Raw genomic sequence first — 15,755 nt, forward strand, 5'->3', positions numbered from 1 at the left:
AGTGGTTATTTTTATGCCTAGAACCTTCAAAGGCAGAGTTATTAAGTGTATTTAAAAGGAAGAACTGGTCCAGATAAAGCTGGGATGTAATTAGTTACAAGCTACTGTACTTTGATGACAAAGCAGCATTTAGCATGTGGACTGTTCAGCAGCAGGCTCTGTAGGGTGTGCTAATTACTGATAGCAGTCACAGCGAGGGGAAGCCTGACACTTCTCTGATAAAGCAGAGCCGTCTATAACTCAACGGCTTGGGTTTAAATCTTGGTGTCTAACTCTCTGCCAAAGTCTGGACTTGTAGCACGCAGCATTTTACAACTAACTGTGCATTTGAAAGCAGAGGAAAAAAAAAAAACAAAAAAAAACAAACACAAAACTTTTCAAGCAGGCAGAGGGAACCCAGATTACACCTGGGATCGTGGCTGGTAGCAGCAGCACGGTGGGGAAAAGAAATGGATTCTGTTTGCCCAAGGAACCTGCTCTCTGTCTCCCTGGAGGTCTTTCATAGTATTCACCAAACTATGCACTGCAGGGGCTAGAGAGATTCACCACTAACCTGAGACATCACAGGTGATTTGACTCGGCCTCTGACATCAGGAGGTGACTTTCAGAGACTTGAAGTGGGTTTGGCTCTGGCCCTAAGTAAGACTTTGTTCCTCGACTCAAGAGAAAATAACAAATTGCAGAAAAGCAGGAGGGAAGAAAGAGCTGGGTCTGCGAGGCATAACAGGGGCTGCTGGCAGGAGGCACCAGCACACCGAGCAACACATCTCAGAGCACGGGAGGTTTTTGGGGTGGGGAAAGGATTCAAAAGCAAGCAACTGGGGTCAGCTGTAGAAGTGGTTTGATGTGGACTGCAAAAGTGATGAACAGCTGTGGGAAACAGAGCTGTCTGGAGAGGAATGAACCTGAGAGCCACAAAGCCAAAGCCGGTAACGATGCTCAAGTGTCTCAGCACCGCTCCTCGACCTCTCACACACTGCAAAGAGCGTGGCAACCACAAAAGAAGAGTGTCTGTCACCATGTCAGCTGCCAGCTGGCCCCGACAGATGGGAAACTCAGCAGAAACAAGTCCTCACCATCCCCTGTGCCCCTGCAGCACCATGCTCATGTCACGCAGCCACCACCAGCACCCTCCCTGCCGCAGGTTCTGGCCTCACCATCACATGCAAGGCAGCCAAGCCAGAGCCCCCAGGGGAGGTGTGAGGTGGCTGGAGAGGGGAGAGCCTCCAAAGCCCTGCCATTTACAAAAAGACTGTGCAAACACGATGGAACAGACCCACCACTTACCTTAATAAACACAGGCTTGTATTAAACGGGAGGACAGCTATGCCAGGTAGAAACAGGGGTGTTTTAATGAACCAAGAAATAAAAATCACCTCAACTCCACTACAAGCGAAAAATTAAACCACCTCTGTCAGGATTGATGGGATTGCAGTGAGTTCCCAGAGAGGGCAAATGGCATCCCGAGCTCAGATCTCTGCTCTCCAGGCTAATGATCACGGGGCAATAAAATGAAATGGTATTTCTATTCTGATGCTGGGGAGATTTTTTTCCATTTATCAAAGTGATGCGCTTTCATTACATTTTTGATAGTTTTGAGTTTGTTTGCTCCCCCTGGGAGGACCTGAGGGTCTAAGACATATCTTATTACTCATAAGCTTTATATCTTAGGAGTGTACCTTCCTCCTGTATTTCTCAGTTGCTTTCCCTTCTAAATCCAACCTCCAACACCAGCAGGCAGTGTCTGGACAGAATGGTTTGCTAACATTGACAACCAAACCTTTAATCCAAGAGACATTTACGTTCCAAACCACAAGAGGAAAGAAGGCAAAATAGATCCAAGGAGACCAGTGTCACTGTGCTGGTTCAGACTAAGCCAGGAGCCGTCTCTCCAGGGGTTAGAGGAACACTTTTTGTGCCCTTTCTGTGTTACATCCAGTTCAGATCACAGCTTTGCAACACAGAGGGTAACACCATTCGCATATACTCACTTTACCTTGGGGCAGAAGCACAGGAGCAGTGAGCAGAGTGCATTTGGGCTAAAACAAACACTTTCTTCCTGGACAACAGAGTAAGGAATTTCATCTGAGGTTCACCTTTGGTATAAGCACTTGTGTGCACCAAAGCCTGATACGTTTCTGTGTTGCTCACTCCATTGCACATTTCTAGGGAGGTAAGTTGTCCATAATGTCTTTTTGAATTCCTTAAATCTAATTGCCTTCTTCCAGACTCTCATCCCAAAGAATGTGTATTGTTGCTATCATTGATGAATGTACAATTAACTCACTGACCTGAGGCTGTGACAATAGATCTTTCTTGACACCAGGAGCCCATCAGACACAGCAGCCAGTCATTTCTCTTGCCGTACCAGTGACATGCTCCCAGAACAACCGGTCTCAGCAGCGCAGGCTAAGAGGAAAGGAAAATGGAAACCATTTCCATATTTATTGACAAATTGAATTTACAATCTGAGTTTCTACTTTGGAGAGAATATATATTTTCTCTTTAAATGTATCAGTCTTTAGCAGTCAGCCCAGTAATAATGATTTCTATGCCTGCAGACACTTTTACACTGGGGACAGTGAATTTAAATGTAACACTTTTGAAAGAAAATGGTATTAAAATTCACCATTTAGGGGTAAGCTGTAAATTAACTGTAACTGAGCAGACAGGGGGCAAAAGCAAGCTTTCTGTGTGGGTGTATGTTTTTTTCTTTCAGTGTTTGGCTAAATACCTGCTCAGCTGAGTCCTGTATCCCCACTTAAAGTGTAACAAGCCTTTGACTCACTCACTCTTGGGTTGAATTAGGTAAAAAATAGAGAAGAATATTTTGGCAGGTTTCACCTGAAAATATTAAAAGCACTTAGCAAATAACAATTAATTCCAAGCCAGAAACCCCCAGTGAAAGTGGGGAGAATGAATTCCTTCTGCCTCACAGCTGGCCCAGGGTTGGAGCCCAGGGGTAATTACCAGTGATGGAAGGTACTGCGGGAACAAAAACCTTAGAGCAAGAAGCAGCCTCTGAAAATACAATCCCTCCAGACAAATCCTTCTGAAAGTTTAGGGAGTCAGAACCCCAAACCTTTATCTGCTTTCTTCATCAAAGCACGCCTGTGCTTTTCATGCACGATCTCCACTTTAGAGCATCTCTCCAGCTCAAAAAGCCCCACGTGTGACTCTGAACAAATGAGTCAAAGCCCGGTGTGCTTCTCATCGGAGCGTTCCGGTGGAAATACCAGCACCAAAAGCTCCACATCCCGTTGAGATACGCACACAGTTTCACAGCATAACATCACATCCTCACCAAGCACCCTGGCCAACCCTCGCATGGCTCCTGCGTGCCCGGTCACAACAGCGAGCGGACTGTCATTTCCAATAAGCAGCTCCACATGATGCGTAGCCAGGGCTTCTCTTAACACTGCAAGTCAGAAATTCTCGTGAATGACCTTGTGAACACAACACCGTGCGCTGTAAGCGACTCCACGACAACGAAACTACAGGAATGCAAGTCTGTGATTAGGATGTGGCAGGCTGGGGAGAACCAAGACGCTTCTAGAAAAGTTCTGATTCTGCTTTCCCTATTAAAACAGTGCTATGAATCTCGTGATGTGATGCTTTTTCAGAGAGCCTTTCCTCTCCACCTCCTTTTGGACTCCTGCAGGAGAAAGGCTCTCTCACCCCTGCATTTACAAAGGAAATATGGAAACAGAACCCTCAGGGCTGGGGGAGGCAAAAAGGATCGCTTTTGTTCATTTTAAATGTCTTGATGGATGCCGGGTTCGTAATTGCAGGACTGGTCTGTTTTGTTTTTGTTTTGTTAATAGTTGGATTTGTGATGATAACAAGGACACAGAATAAATGAGGTTTGTTTTTTTTTCTAATATCATAGATGGATCTTCAGCTGTATAAACTGGCACAAGTCCTCTGAAGTCATCAGAGCCAAATTACGCTTACTCAGGGTCTGGCTCTATGACAAAAATATCTTTTTAATTTCCAACTTAGTTCAGGAAGAGCCTTAAAAATGCCCCTTTCTAACCATATGCTGCAGTCCCAGCAGAACATTTACAGCTTTGCTTGCAGCCCTGGCTAATAGCCACCGCATTTCTAGAAGATGAGTAGCGTGCTTCTGGATGAAACAATAACTGGAAGAGCTGGGGCTAACAGGGCAACCCAGAGCAGGTCTGTTTTCTAGAAGCATCGCCCACTGCAGCCTTCCTGACGTGTAAGAGGACTGTGGAGGACTGTAACTTTGCTAAGCTGGCACTGAAGACACTCGGGACAAGCACTCGTTAACGGAGCAGCAGTTTTCCTTGCTGGCAAGGCGAGTCCTGCGGCGGCTCAGCCTGGCAGAGCCCTGCCTGCTGCTGGTGCCAGGTAACTTGCTTCAACCCTCCATTAGCTCTGCTTCCGACTCAGCTGTCACTGCCAGGAGGTCGGGCAGGGGGCCAGCAACCCCCCAGGTTTAAAACAGGGAGCAAGTTTTCCTGCCTTTACCATCAAACCGGTCAGGATGTGCTCGCCTCCAGGCTTTGCGCTCTGATGCAGCTGGGGGACCTGCCCCCACGGCCAGCCTGTTATTTCCTTTAACTGAGAGAAAAATGCATCATGTGTATTTTAGCAAGAAAACAATTATCAGGTAACCCTAGAACCCACTATTTGTTTTGTATCAGTATTCATTTACTTGTCTCTGATGACTAGCCAGGCAGCAAATATAAGAGGGAAACCTTAAACCTACCAGGAGATTAATGACAGACTGCTGGAACAGATGTATATGAATAGCAAATGAGGCCACTGAAAGCCTCCTATAAAAGTAATGACGAGAGGCTTTGCTGCAGCAGAGCATACCAGCAGAGACAGCAGGGCTGCGAGCTACATGGCTGAGCCCCTCTCCATGTGGTGGGCACTGCTCTGCTCTACCTGGGGCAACGAGGTTTAACGACGTGATGGGTTCCAAAATCTGGTGAAATGGCCACAGCAAACTGTTGTTTGGGGAGTGGGAGAGGAGAATGCACAGAATGGGAAGCCACTTTGTGCTCTTACCCTCGTCAACAACCTGCTCTCCTTCGGAGCAGAGCTTGCACGGAGCAGCCCACACATCCCAGCTGGGTTCAGCCTCGCCCTCTCCTGAGCTGAGAAATGTTGGCTCTCCATTGCACTGATGTCTTTCAGTGGAGAAAGTGTTTTTCTCTACAGTTGATACATCCTGATAAAAATTCATTTTTGATCTTTTTCTCTTATGTGAAAAATCCCCAAGCGAAGCACACTGACACGCGTCTCTCTGTAAATGAGACGTTTCTTCTCTCCTCACCCATCTCAGCCCCCTTAAAATTATTTGGTAATTTTATCTCTCCTCAGAGGCTGTAGCACTGGGAGCAAACTGTGCTCTAGTAAGAGGAAGGAGACCACACCACACTCTTTGCTTCACGTGAGATGGACGGGGACAAATCCCATAAATAAACAGGAGAAGGAGAGAGCACACGAGGTGGGCAGAGGTGCAAGCAGCTTCCAGAATGGGCTCAGGCTACAACAGCTAGAGATCAGCCATCCGGTGTGTAAAAAGGCAACTTTAAGTGTATTTCAGTGCACTCGTGGGAAATGCGCTGTGGTAATCACACTGTCTAGAGGAGATGAAATTGGTAGGAGCAGGCATTTCCAAATCTGTGCCTCTTTGGCTCATTGCTAAAGGCACTGACTGCACGAAACCCACTGGATGAATTTTAACAGCCTCCCCACATCCACACGCACGCTACGTCCATCTCTGAGCACTGCCTATGGAAAGTACAAACCCTCCTGGGTGATGGACTAGCCACTACACTGTACCTTGGTCTAGACAAGTTAATTTTTCCCCTCAGAGAACAGAGTTTAGCGAGATGTGAACCAAAATGGCCGGAAGGACTCAGCAAAGCTGTTGCCGCCTGGTAGACTATCACACCTAAATGACTTGATCTCTACAAAAGCAGCAAATCAAAGCACAAAATACCAGAAATAGCTTTCTGAGAGCCCTCTCTCAAGTCATCTTCTGCTGCAAAAATGTCTCCAAAGGGATGAGCTCCCTTTTCTTCTGCAGTGTTGCCTATAAGGTACATGTAGGCAGTCTCCTTTCCTACCACCCCAATTTCCTCTGCTCACAGACATTCACAACCTCAAAAAGCCCTCGCACAGCCTCTGAGCATGGCTTTATACTCAAACTCAGAGCCCCTGCACGTGCATTTATACCTGCACAGGCTGAACGAGAGGCTCAGAGGCACAGACACACACTCACCCTGTACCTCCCTGGTGGCAGTGTGAACTGATGGCACACGCCAGGCGTCCCCCGGTGGCACTGCCACCTCCCAGCAGCAGCAGCGAGGGCGCTGGGCAGCCTGCTGTACCAGCAGGGGTTTATTTTCTTCACCCTCTCAAACGGAGCCTTCAGAAACTGTGAGTGTTGACAGCCTGGAAAGCTGGTGAACATGGGAAGAAAAGAAAGCGCGTGAGTAGTTGCTTCATCCTGCAACATGACATGAGAGGCTTTATTTGCAGGCACAGTGATTTCAGCCCCATGTGTCCCACACACTCAAAATGCTACAGCATCAATATGCTGTCTCACAGCCTGAGCATCTCCGCGGCAAAGGCAGAGGAACAGGACAGATGTTTGTACGGCTTTCCTTTCCCACTGTGCTTAATTCACACATTAAGGGAGCGGATGAAGGAGGCTTACGTCTCCCTTCGTGTGCTGGAAATGAAAGAAAGAAAGAGACTTGTCAGTCTGGCAACGGAGCTCGTAGAGAGATGAGCTGTCAAGGCAGGGAAAATGTCACCAGGTGCCAGGCTGCCTTTACTGAGCCGTGGCATGGGGACAAGGGGAGGCTGCTCCCCGATCCGCTGCTGTGAGTCTGGAGCGACTCTTGTGAAACAGCAGCAGCACGGGGCACGGCCAGTGCACATCCCCATCACCTGCAGAGCAGTTAAGAGAAGTTTTCACCCTTAACCCCCGGATTAGGAACTGAGGAAAGCCTATGGGCACCTCTTCTTTTGCTACGAAAGCAACCTTCTCAGTCCCAGCAGATGAAAACAAGGGCGTACAGCCATCTCCCTCCTCCACCGCACATCTCAGTTATCCACAACCCACAAAAATCAGCAGTCTTTGCTGCAAATCTAACCAGAAGTGTTAAACCAGCCTGGCATCACCTCGGTTCAACCTCACGCGTCTCCACTATCCCCCCGAAGCGGCGAGCACCCAGCAGGGGCTGACGGCGTTGTGCTGGAGGAGCTGAAAGCGGAGCTGGGACGAGAGGAGCCGCAGGGGAAGGCAGAGCAGGCAGCACCAGGTCAGCCAGCTCCAGGTGAGCACGCCTGCAGCTGCCCCATCACCTCCTGTGCCCACTCCCCACATCCTTGCTCCAGCTCCAGCCCACAGCCCCCCGAGGTGCACACACCTGAGTTTTGCTGGGCCTGCTCCGCCAGGCGTATGTTCTCGAGCACCATCTGCTGGCTTTTTCTTTTTTTTTTTTTTTCCCTATTAACAAGCAGATGATAGATGTAAGCCAGCCTCGCACCAGGCAGCCCACTCTGAGGGGGGAGGAACGCGAACGGGTGCCCACCTGCGCCACAAGCACGCAGGTATTTTCCCGTGAAAAACAAGGGGTTTTGTTAAATGAGATGTTTTGCACGGGCAAATGGCACTGCTCGTCTGTGGTTTTCAGTGGGGGATACTCCAAAGTGAAAAGAAAATGTTAATTCTGAATTATATTTTACTTTGCTGCTGCTTGGGAAGTATAAAATGAAATATTTTGATTATCTGGAAAAGCAATAAAGGCAGAGGATTTGTTTTGGTGGTTTTTTTTTTTTTTCTTTTTTCTTTTTTTTTTTTGGCAGAAATGGTTTGCTGAATCTGACCCAAATTCACAAACAGCTCTGCCTCCTCCCGCTCAGAACCAGCATCTCTCTGCGAGTAAACTCTTTGTTACACCAATTGCCCAGGTCTGCTGTGACGCTGCACAAACACATGTTCCAAGCGAGAGTTCAGCCTGCCGGCTCTTGCTAGGCAAAACAAAGGTTTTCATCTGGGATTAATTCTCTTGGAGCTTTAGAGAGGAGGAAGGAAACGTTTTTAGTCATTGCTTGTTAGGCATCGGAGGGCTGGTTTCAGCTGAGCGTGTAAGGTTTGCGCTTGTTCTCCTTCCCTGAGGATTACTGACAGTGGCTTAGCCGATGCTTCATACAAAAACCCATCCTTTCCCCTCAGTCCTTCTTAGCGGATGAATCGAAACAGAAATCCAGAATACAGACATTGAATCTGAAGAGAAAGATCAATTTACATTTCAGCACATCTCCTGAGTGCCGCCCCAGGTGAGGGTGTGCAGTACCACGAGTTCCAGCTGGGAGACTTGCAGTGAGACCGGGGGTAAAGCTGCAGCTCTTTGGATATTTTGGCACCGAAACAAATCACCGAGGCACAACCTGGGCGTTCAGAACCATGCAGGTAACAAAGTCTCCACGCTTCTCACTTGGGCAATACGAATCCTTTTTTCTTCAAGTGCACCCGTATTTTAGTTAGCTTTTGTTTTCTTCACCTCCGCATAAGGAGGTCCTGAATTTTCCACAACAGGTTTTTAAGAATGGGTTAGACAAGGAAGGATCCGAAGTGACCCATGAGCTCTCTGCCGATTTCCATTAACTCCAGTTCCAATTCTGAAGCTCCACTACTCCACACACTGCTCTTTCTACCCAGTTAGAGGAACTAGAATAGCAACACTTTCACGTGCTCAGATGTCAGTGACCATGGGAGATACTGCTGAGTACAAAATCAGGTCAGGTGCCGGGACTGTGGATAAAAAGAAGGTCTCTCTACAGGAGGAAGCTTCCAAAGAAAACCTAATGTGCAGTCACTACGGGGACCAGTTATTCTGTACATGGTACCCATTCCTTCTTCCCTTGCCTTTAATCTGAGGTGTAACTGAGACCTTCACATACCGCAGGAGACTTTACCTACAATAGGGATGAATAAGGTGGAAGAAAAATGGTGGACGGACCTAGACAGATGGATTCTACATTGGCATTAAAGGCCACTCCTCATTTGTCATCCAACCCTACCTATAAAGTACTTCTGACAAAATTCATTAAATGCGAGTTGTTCCTGTGTTACCCCACGACAGTAAATTTTCCTTTGCAACAAGCCTGCAGATAGCGATCAGTAACCTCTCTGCTAAATTTCTCCTTCACAGGGCTCCTTTCTAGAATGAATAAAGAAGAGCTAGCAGGAACAGGAGAAAAATGGGTTGATATATTTTGCCATTAAACTAGAGCTAGGCTTCAGGTTATCATAAAAGATGCTACCCTGCGAAAAGTACATCTCACTGCCACGCATTTATGGCCCTGCTGATGATGTGTATCAAATCCACCAGGTTTAAAAGTCAAAACAAGATTACCCCATCCTAATAAATATTGATCACTTTACAAGCCCCAGTTGTAAGGTCCTTAATTAAACACAATGCCCAACTTTGTCTGCTTCCGAGTGGATGAGAATCGATACTTTATCATTAATGCTGTCCAGCAAAAAAAGAGAAGAGCCCCATCCTCAGCTGCTGTAAATTGACCACATGGGGCTGTCACACTTAACTACATTACAGAGGGTCTAATGAGCCCAGGCGAGGCCAGGACCTCCCTGTGCTGGGCACGGAGCTGATGCACGGTGCCACAAAGCTCAGCCTGCTCCCTCCAGAGGTGGAGGAAAACACCAAGAGCTGTTCAAGAAGCCAGTGGCAGAGCCAGGCCTTCTGAGGCCAGCACAGGGTGTCCACCAGCACGCAGAGCAGCCCTCCTGGTTTGTCCATGAGAGCTGGTTTGGTCAGCTTCAAGGGGAGAGGGAGAAAGGAGGGCAGGGGAAGACTTCCAAAACTCCATCCCTGCCCTTGAGAGGAAAGGCTGGTGAAGCTACATCCTCCCCTGTCATCCCTCCTCAGCCTTCTGGCTGCGCCAAGGGAACCTCAGCGCCTCGGCACTATTTGACAGCAGATATTACAGGTGTTGTCATGGCAATGATTTATGCAAGAATTAGTCACTGCAGCACTTCCACAATAGACTGGAGAACAATAGGAAAAAATGCACATTTCAAAGTTCCTGTGATACAGAGGTTGAGGGTTGGGGAGAACAGATTAGATTCCTTTCACCCCTCTGATTCCAGCAGTGACATTTAAACAGCTGAGGGAGAAGTCAGTGCCTAATCAGAAGACGTTAATAGCAATGTGACAATAAACCAGACTTCACATTAAACTGTGCTAGCAGTTGCATATTTACTACTGGCCCATTTCTGAATTAATTGGAGACTGAGTAACAACTGGAGCAGAGAGGAGATTACTACATTTGCATTGTTATATAACAAGGGGAGAATCAGTTTATTGACAACAGGGTGGTTTATCCCACGTTCCCCACTGCTGTCAAAAGTTGTGGGGATTGTTACGAACCGTGGATGTGAGCTAGGTTAAGCTTTAGCAAAAGAAAAAAAGAACATTTTTGCCCCAAACTCTAAGAACTAAAAGGTTCGAGAAAAATGAGCACTTACTTTAAAAACTCCCAGTGCTCAAACTGAACCATGAGAATTTTCTCACTTTATTACTTACAGAATATGATTGTTAATTGCAGGATCACATATTTTCTTCAGATATATAAGCTCTGGCAGAGGTATGAGGAAATTCAAACAGGGCTGTCACTCAGCTTAATAACAAATAGAGCTTCTGCTGCTCAGTGTAATAAAGGGAGTCGTTCCTCTCTCACATGTGTTGATACCTCTCCATCCCCACCAAGGCTCTCTGAATTACAGGGCAATTATCCTCAATGTTCTTGTCTCTTCTGAATCAGCTCCAAGATTTACAACTGTCAGGGTCAGACTAGAAGCAAGCTTGAGGAAAAAATGAAAATGTTGTTTAGAAGCATGCTTGAAAATCTGCATCTTGGAGTCTTTCCATCCTGTTCTTGAGGAGTTAAGGTTGTCTCATCCTCTTAATACTCTCACGCTCACTTAATATTAAACAACCACTTTAGCCACAAGGAAGAGGAAAGCCCCGAGGTCCAGCTCTGCCATTTTCCAGCCCAAGTCACGAATGTTTCTACAAATCACAGTCACTTCACAAGGCCACACAGTACAATTACTTCCGAGCTTTTCCTTCTTCATTTCATGTGCTGGCTGGCAGTAAATCTTTACTAACTTCTTAATAGTTTTTAACATATGCATTGTCACATGGATTTACCATCAAACTCAGCAGTTAAGCCTAGTGAAGGCATCAGAGGCACAGAATGTATCTGTTCAAATTATATTAGTTTGTGTGGACGTCTTTAGAGGATAACAGATCCATACTGCCTGCTAGCGCTTCCGTAAAAGGTATTTCTCTCTTGTTGCTTTTAACTCATTTCCCTCGGATCTCTCTGAAATGAGAGAGGAATGGTTGGTATGAGGAAGCAGGTGGGGAGTGACCAGGCTTTGCCAATTTAAACCTTGGAGCATGGGAAAATGCTGTTCTTATTCTCCTTTATTCTTCAAGCCTCCTGTACCATTTCACAATTACTAGAGTGCTTCTTGGCCTCCCACTTTAACTCCTGACAAGAGAGAAAACACAAAGATAGCAGTGCAGCTGCTAGGACTTAAGGGATCTTAATGTTCCACTGTAAATATGACAAGCATTGAAGCTGGGAGGGAATGGCTCTTCTTTGGAAAGTCCCCAGCTCCAGCCATTTCACAATCACAAGATCACAAGAAGTTAAAAAAAAAAAAAATGGGGGGGGGGATTTAGAAATATTTTGATACGTGGCACAAGGATATGTAAGCTTGGCAGAATTCAAACCAGCACTGAACATCCTGGGACTCTCACAGGCTTCTCAGATCTGGCCACTTAATTCACCATTCCCACCTAACGCATCTCTTCCAGTAGCACACAAACATTTGAGCTGTGCTGAGCACTGCGGTGCTGGAGCTGTACAATAATCAAAAGTCAGAACCATATACAGCACAAAGGCATTCACATCAGAGCTGGATGGAGAATGACTATTGCATTTCGCAGAGAAAATGTTTTCGCTTCTGTGTGAAATGGAGCAGGCGCTCCCGTCCCGAGGAGCACCATATGGGACACGGGAGCAGGGAGCCAGAACTCCTGCGCTTCCAGGCTTTTAGCAAGTTGAGCTGCTGGGCAAGCGCTCCAGCTCTACAGCAGACCTAGGTAGGCTAAAAGTGCCAAGCAGGCTGCATTCAATGGCTGCCTTGATTCCTCCAGAATCAAAATCAAACTGTTTCTGCAAACAAATTTGACAAATTGGCAGATTCTGAGGGAAAACAGAACAGCATCACTTTGTAGGAAAGTTTCTGCTGAGCTCTATTCACAGCCTAGAATCCAGCTCCCATAATGAAATGAACACATCAGCACCACTTAAACTCCAAAGTTAAATTAGCAATCAAAAACACTGCAAAAATAGCAGGCCAGATTTTATCCAGTGGAAGGTATAATTCTACTGATGTCAAAAACACTATGACAGTTTGTGCCAGCTGAGATCTCACTCCCCACATTTTGCATTTTTTATGCGTGTTGTTTATTTTGCCTCTCTGTCCCCAGCTCTCCTGCCAGCACCTGATGGTGAGCAGCGAGGACGGGGTAGGCTGAACCGCCAGGGCGACCCACAGCAAACCCTCCTGGAGCACAAGCCCTGCAGCTAAATGCTGAGACTGGATGCTCCCAGGTTTTCCCTCTACCTGTTTGACATCTTCTATTTGCTCTGGCTGGATTTTAATTTGTGAAGGAGTTACTTATAAAATGCTTTGCTTACCCGTAGCTGTCGTGCCTGCAGTCACCCACAGCGCAGCCACAGTTGGCATGATCCAGACACATCAAAACCTCCTCAGCATGCCTCATTTCCAGCGAGATAGTTAATGCACGACAAACTCATGCTTGCACTCTAATTTATTAGGGTTCATTAAGAAATAAATTATTGCGGTTTAACTAGTTACCACCCATGAGGTGAGCCAGAATAACTGTCCATACAAGCACTTTACCTATATGCAAGATAAATTGAAGCATTTTACGCCTTACTTAAAATGCTGAAATGGCCATCATCAGCACTGCAAAGAGCATGTCCACAGCCAGCAGCAGGAATGTAACTTATGGCATTGGTTTAACTAGTCTAACTTCGTTTAAAATACACTTTTAAGCCTCAGGAAGAGGTTGGGTGAAATCTTACGCTGATGTTTCATGAGACCCAGAGTCATAGAATCATAAAATCATTAAGGTTAGAAAGGACCTCTAAGATCATCTGGTCCAACCATCCCCTTGTAATATGCTCCAAAGTATTTCTCGTTATGCTCGATTAATGACTTTGCTCTTCCTCCTTTCTCCTGCTTGATTACTCACCAAAACCACTGGAAATGTTTAATTTACCAAGGTGGATGTGTACAGACTGGATGCTCAAAGACCTGCGTCAAGGTAGTCATAGCTTTTGGACTGCTACACAGCTCTGCTCATAGAAATACCTTGGCAGGGAGAATGAAGGATGAGCATCCAAGAAGAAAAGAGTTCCTCAAATATTTGCCGAGCTCTGAGGAACATAAGTACTCTAGAATTAAAACACAGGCTGGAGTTGTGGATGTTTGACTGCTTTTCTATTAACCCTGCTCTGAATTATCTCAACACCCCCTCCCACTTTCTCTGTCCATGGAAAGCATTCTCCTCTTAAACCTACACCCTGAAAAACACCCTCCCATTGCCCTCCACACACACTGACACAAAACAACGATCAGTTGATCAGATCAAACCCTGCAGACCAAACCCTGACCTTCACAAAGCTAGACCAGGCTGAGGTGCTGGCTCTGCCATCCCAAGCACACCAACTGCTGCAAGGCAGGGGCACAAATGCCATCTGACACACACAGCTGCGTTCAGCTGCAGAAGGGAAGAACTTCAGCCCCAGCCTCTTCTGTAGCTGTCTCTTCCCTAGCGATGACCACTGCAACCAGCTGTGTAGACATTTGTTCTTCTACGCAAAGGACAAGCAGCCAAGCAGTAGGGGTGCAGCCATTGGAAAGAAGAAGAAAGGCAGGCTTGGCCGAAAAGTCAGCTGGCTGGCAGGGTTTTATCTTGTGCCTGGAAACCTGCAGTCCTGGACATGCCTGAGCACACAAATGAAGCCACAGCTGCAAGCAGCACAGTTGGGAGGGAAGATCTGACATGCACAAATAGGGAACTTTTTTTTTTTTTTTTGCCTGGGCAGCTTTGAGAGAAGGCTTATGGCAACATCTCAATGTGATAATTGTGATGAGAGAGGCAAAAAGAAAGTAGTGAGGAAATGTGATAAACTTCAATCCCTTATGGATAGACCATGCTGCTTGTGTCCTCCTCATTCTCTCACTCCGACACACTCATGTCAGCAATAAGGGACAAAACAACAGCGTTCAGAAGTGGCAGGCAGAAGAGGGTCCTCACAAGCAGCAATTTCCTGAAAAAAAACATCGTGTCTCTGCACCATTGATTAATCAGAGAGCCAAAGGCAGAACAGACAAATGTCAAAGGCCAAAGATGGCAAAAGTTTCTCTCCGGAGCTCACAGAGCTGCAGCTGTGGGTCGAGATGTCAGGCAGCAGGACCAGCACACTCATGTACCCTGCTCGCAGCCGGGTTTATTCAGCACAACCCCACATTAACACAGCTACATGGCAGCTGCCTTCGAGCAGGTTGATAGCATCCAGCTCAGCACACAGGAGGGTTTGTGCCAGTGTGACATCGAGGGGTCGCTTTCCTCCCTTTTCTCCTCTGGGGGAAAATATTTACCTTTCCTCCTCCAAGAAATCTGTCTGATGGAATGCACATAGGGGATTCAGAATTACACAAGCAATAAAGAGATAATTATAATCGTACTAATATCTTCAACTGGTCTGGAGCATTTTGGCAACACATGCTGGCGTAAACCCAGAAAGCTATAGCAGCCAGGTGATTAGGGACAGGTAACAGCTAAAAATAGTGAGATTAATTAATAATTGATGGTGTAGGCAGAGCACTGCAGAAAATATAATTAATGCTGAACAAACTTGATGTAACTCTGTCTTGTTAAAGGCTAATAAAATATTTCAGTGCTCTTCAGGAGCTGTGCTTTAAAAACCTCACGGGACTGGACCATCCACTAAGGTAAATCTGCACAGCTCCAGCAGCTTCAGCAGGAAGATGCTGATGTGCCACTGCAGGGAGCCTTGCTGTTATATCCCCTGACCACAGCCCACGTGTAAGCCTGCACATTGTACATGTATTTTGTTCTCAAAGTGTGGTTTCATCCAGCTAGCTCGTAATGTTTGCAAAAGACGGTAACACACTGCTGAAATGCACGCAGAGTTATGAAACTTCTTATCAACTGGAGTTGCAGGCAAATGAGTCAAGCTGCCCCAAAACAGCCATCATAACAAGCTGTACAATCGGGAGCCCTGAATCCCAGATGAGTAAGTAGCAACTCGCTGACTAATTGCTGGATACTGAATAGGCAGAACCAGCGCTCACAGCTGCCTGTGGCATAATTTCCAAAGCTCACAAGAACTGACGGGCAGAAAAATACTCCATTTGTCCCTGAACTTTTCAAATGCCAGGGATCTTCTTTCCCCCATAATACTCATAGGGTTAGTAATGCTAATATCCCCAGCTGCAACAAATAACATCAGAACAGCAGTAAAATCGGAGTCCCACAGATCAGTATCATCCCATTTAGATCTAAGAGGCTGGGATGTTCTCCCCAGATCACAGGACAGAACAGAAA

The 15,755-nt window shown here is 46.5% G+C and overlaps 1 protein-coding gene across 1 annotated transcript in view; it reads right to left on the reverse strand.

Moving 5' to 3' along the window:
* Window positions 1-15,755, reverse strand: part of LOC137842910 (gap junction beta-5 protein-like) — a 165,453-nt gene that overhangs the window by 91,664 nt on the left and 58,034 nt on the right. The window contains exons 6-8 of the mRNA XM_068657566.1: window positions 7,419-8,970; window positions 6,263-6,443; window positions 2,292-2,409 (exon numbers count right to left, since the gene is read on the reverse strand). The gene's annotated coding sequence lies outside the window, so the exon portion shown is untranslated. The remainder of the gene's footprint in view (window positions 1-2,291; window positions 2,410-6,262; window positions 6,444-7,418; window positions 8,971-15,755) is intronic.

Source organism: Anas acuta, chromosome 21, assembly GCF_963932015.1.
Source record: "Anas acuta chromosome 21, bAnaAcu1.1, whole genome shotgun sequence".
NCBI lineage: Eukaryota > Metazoa > Chordata > Aves > Anseriformes > Anatidae > Anas > Anas acuta.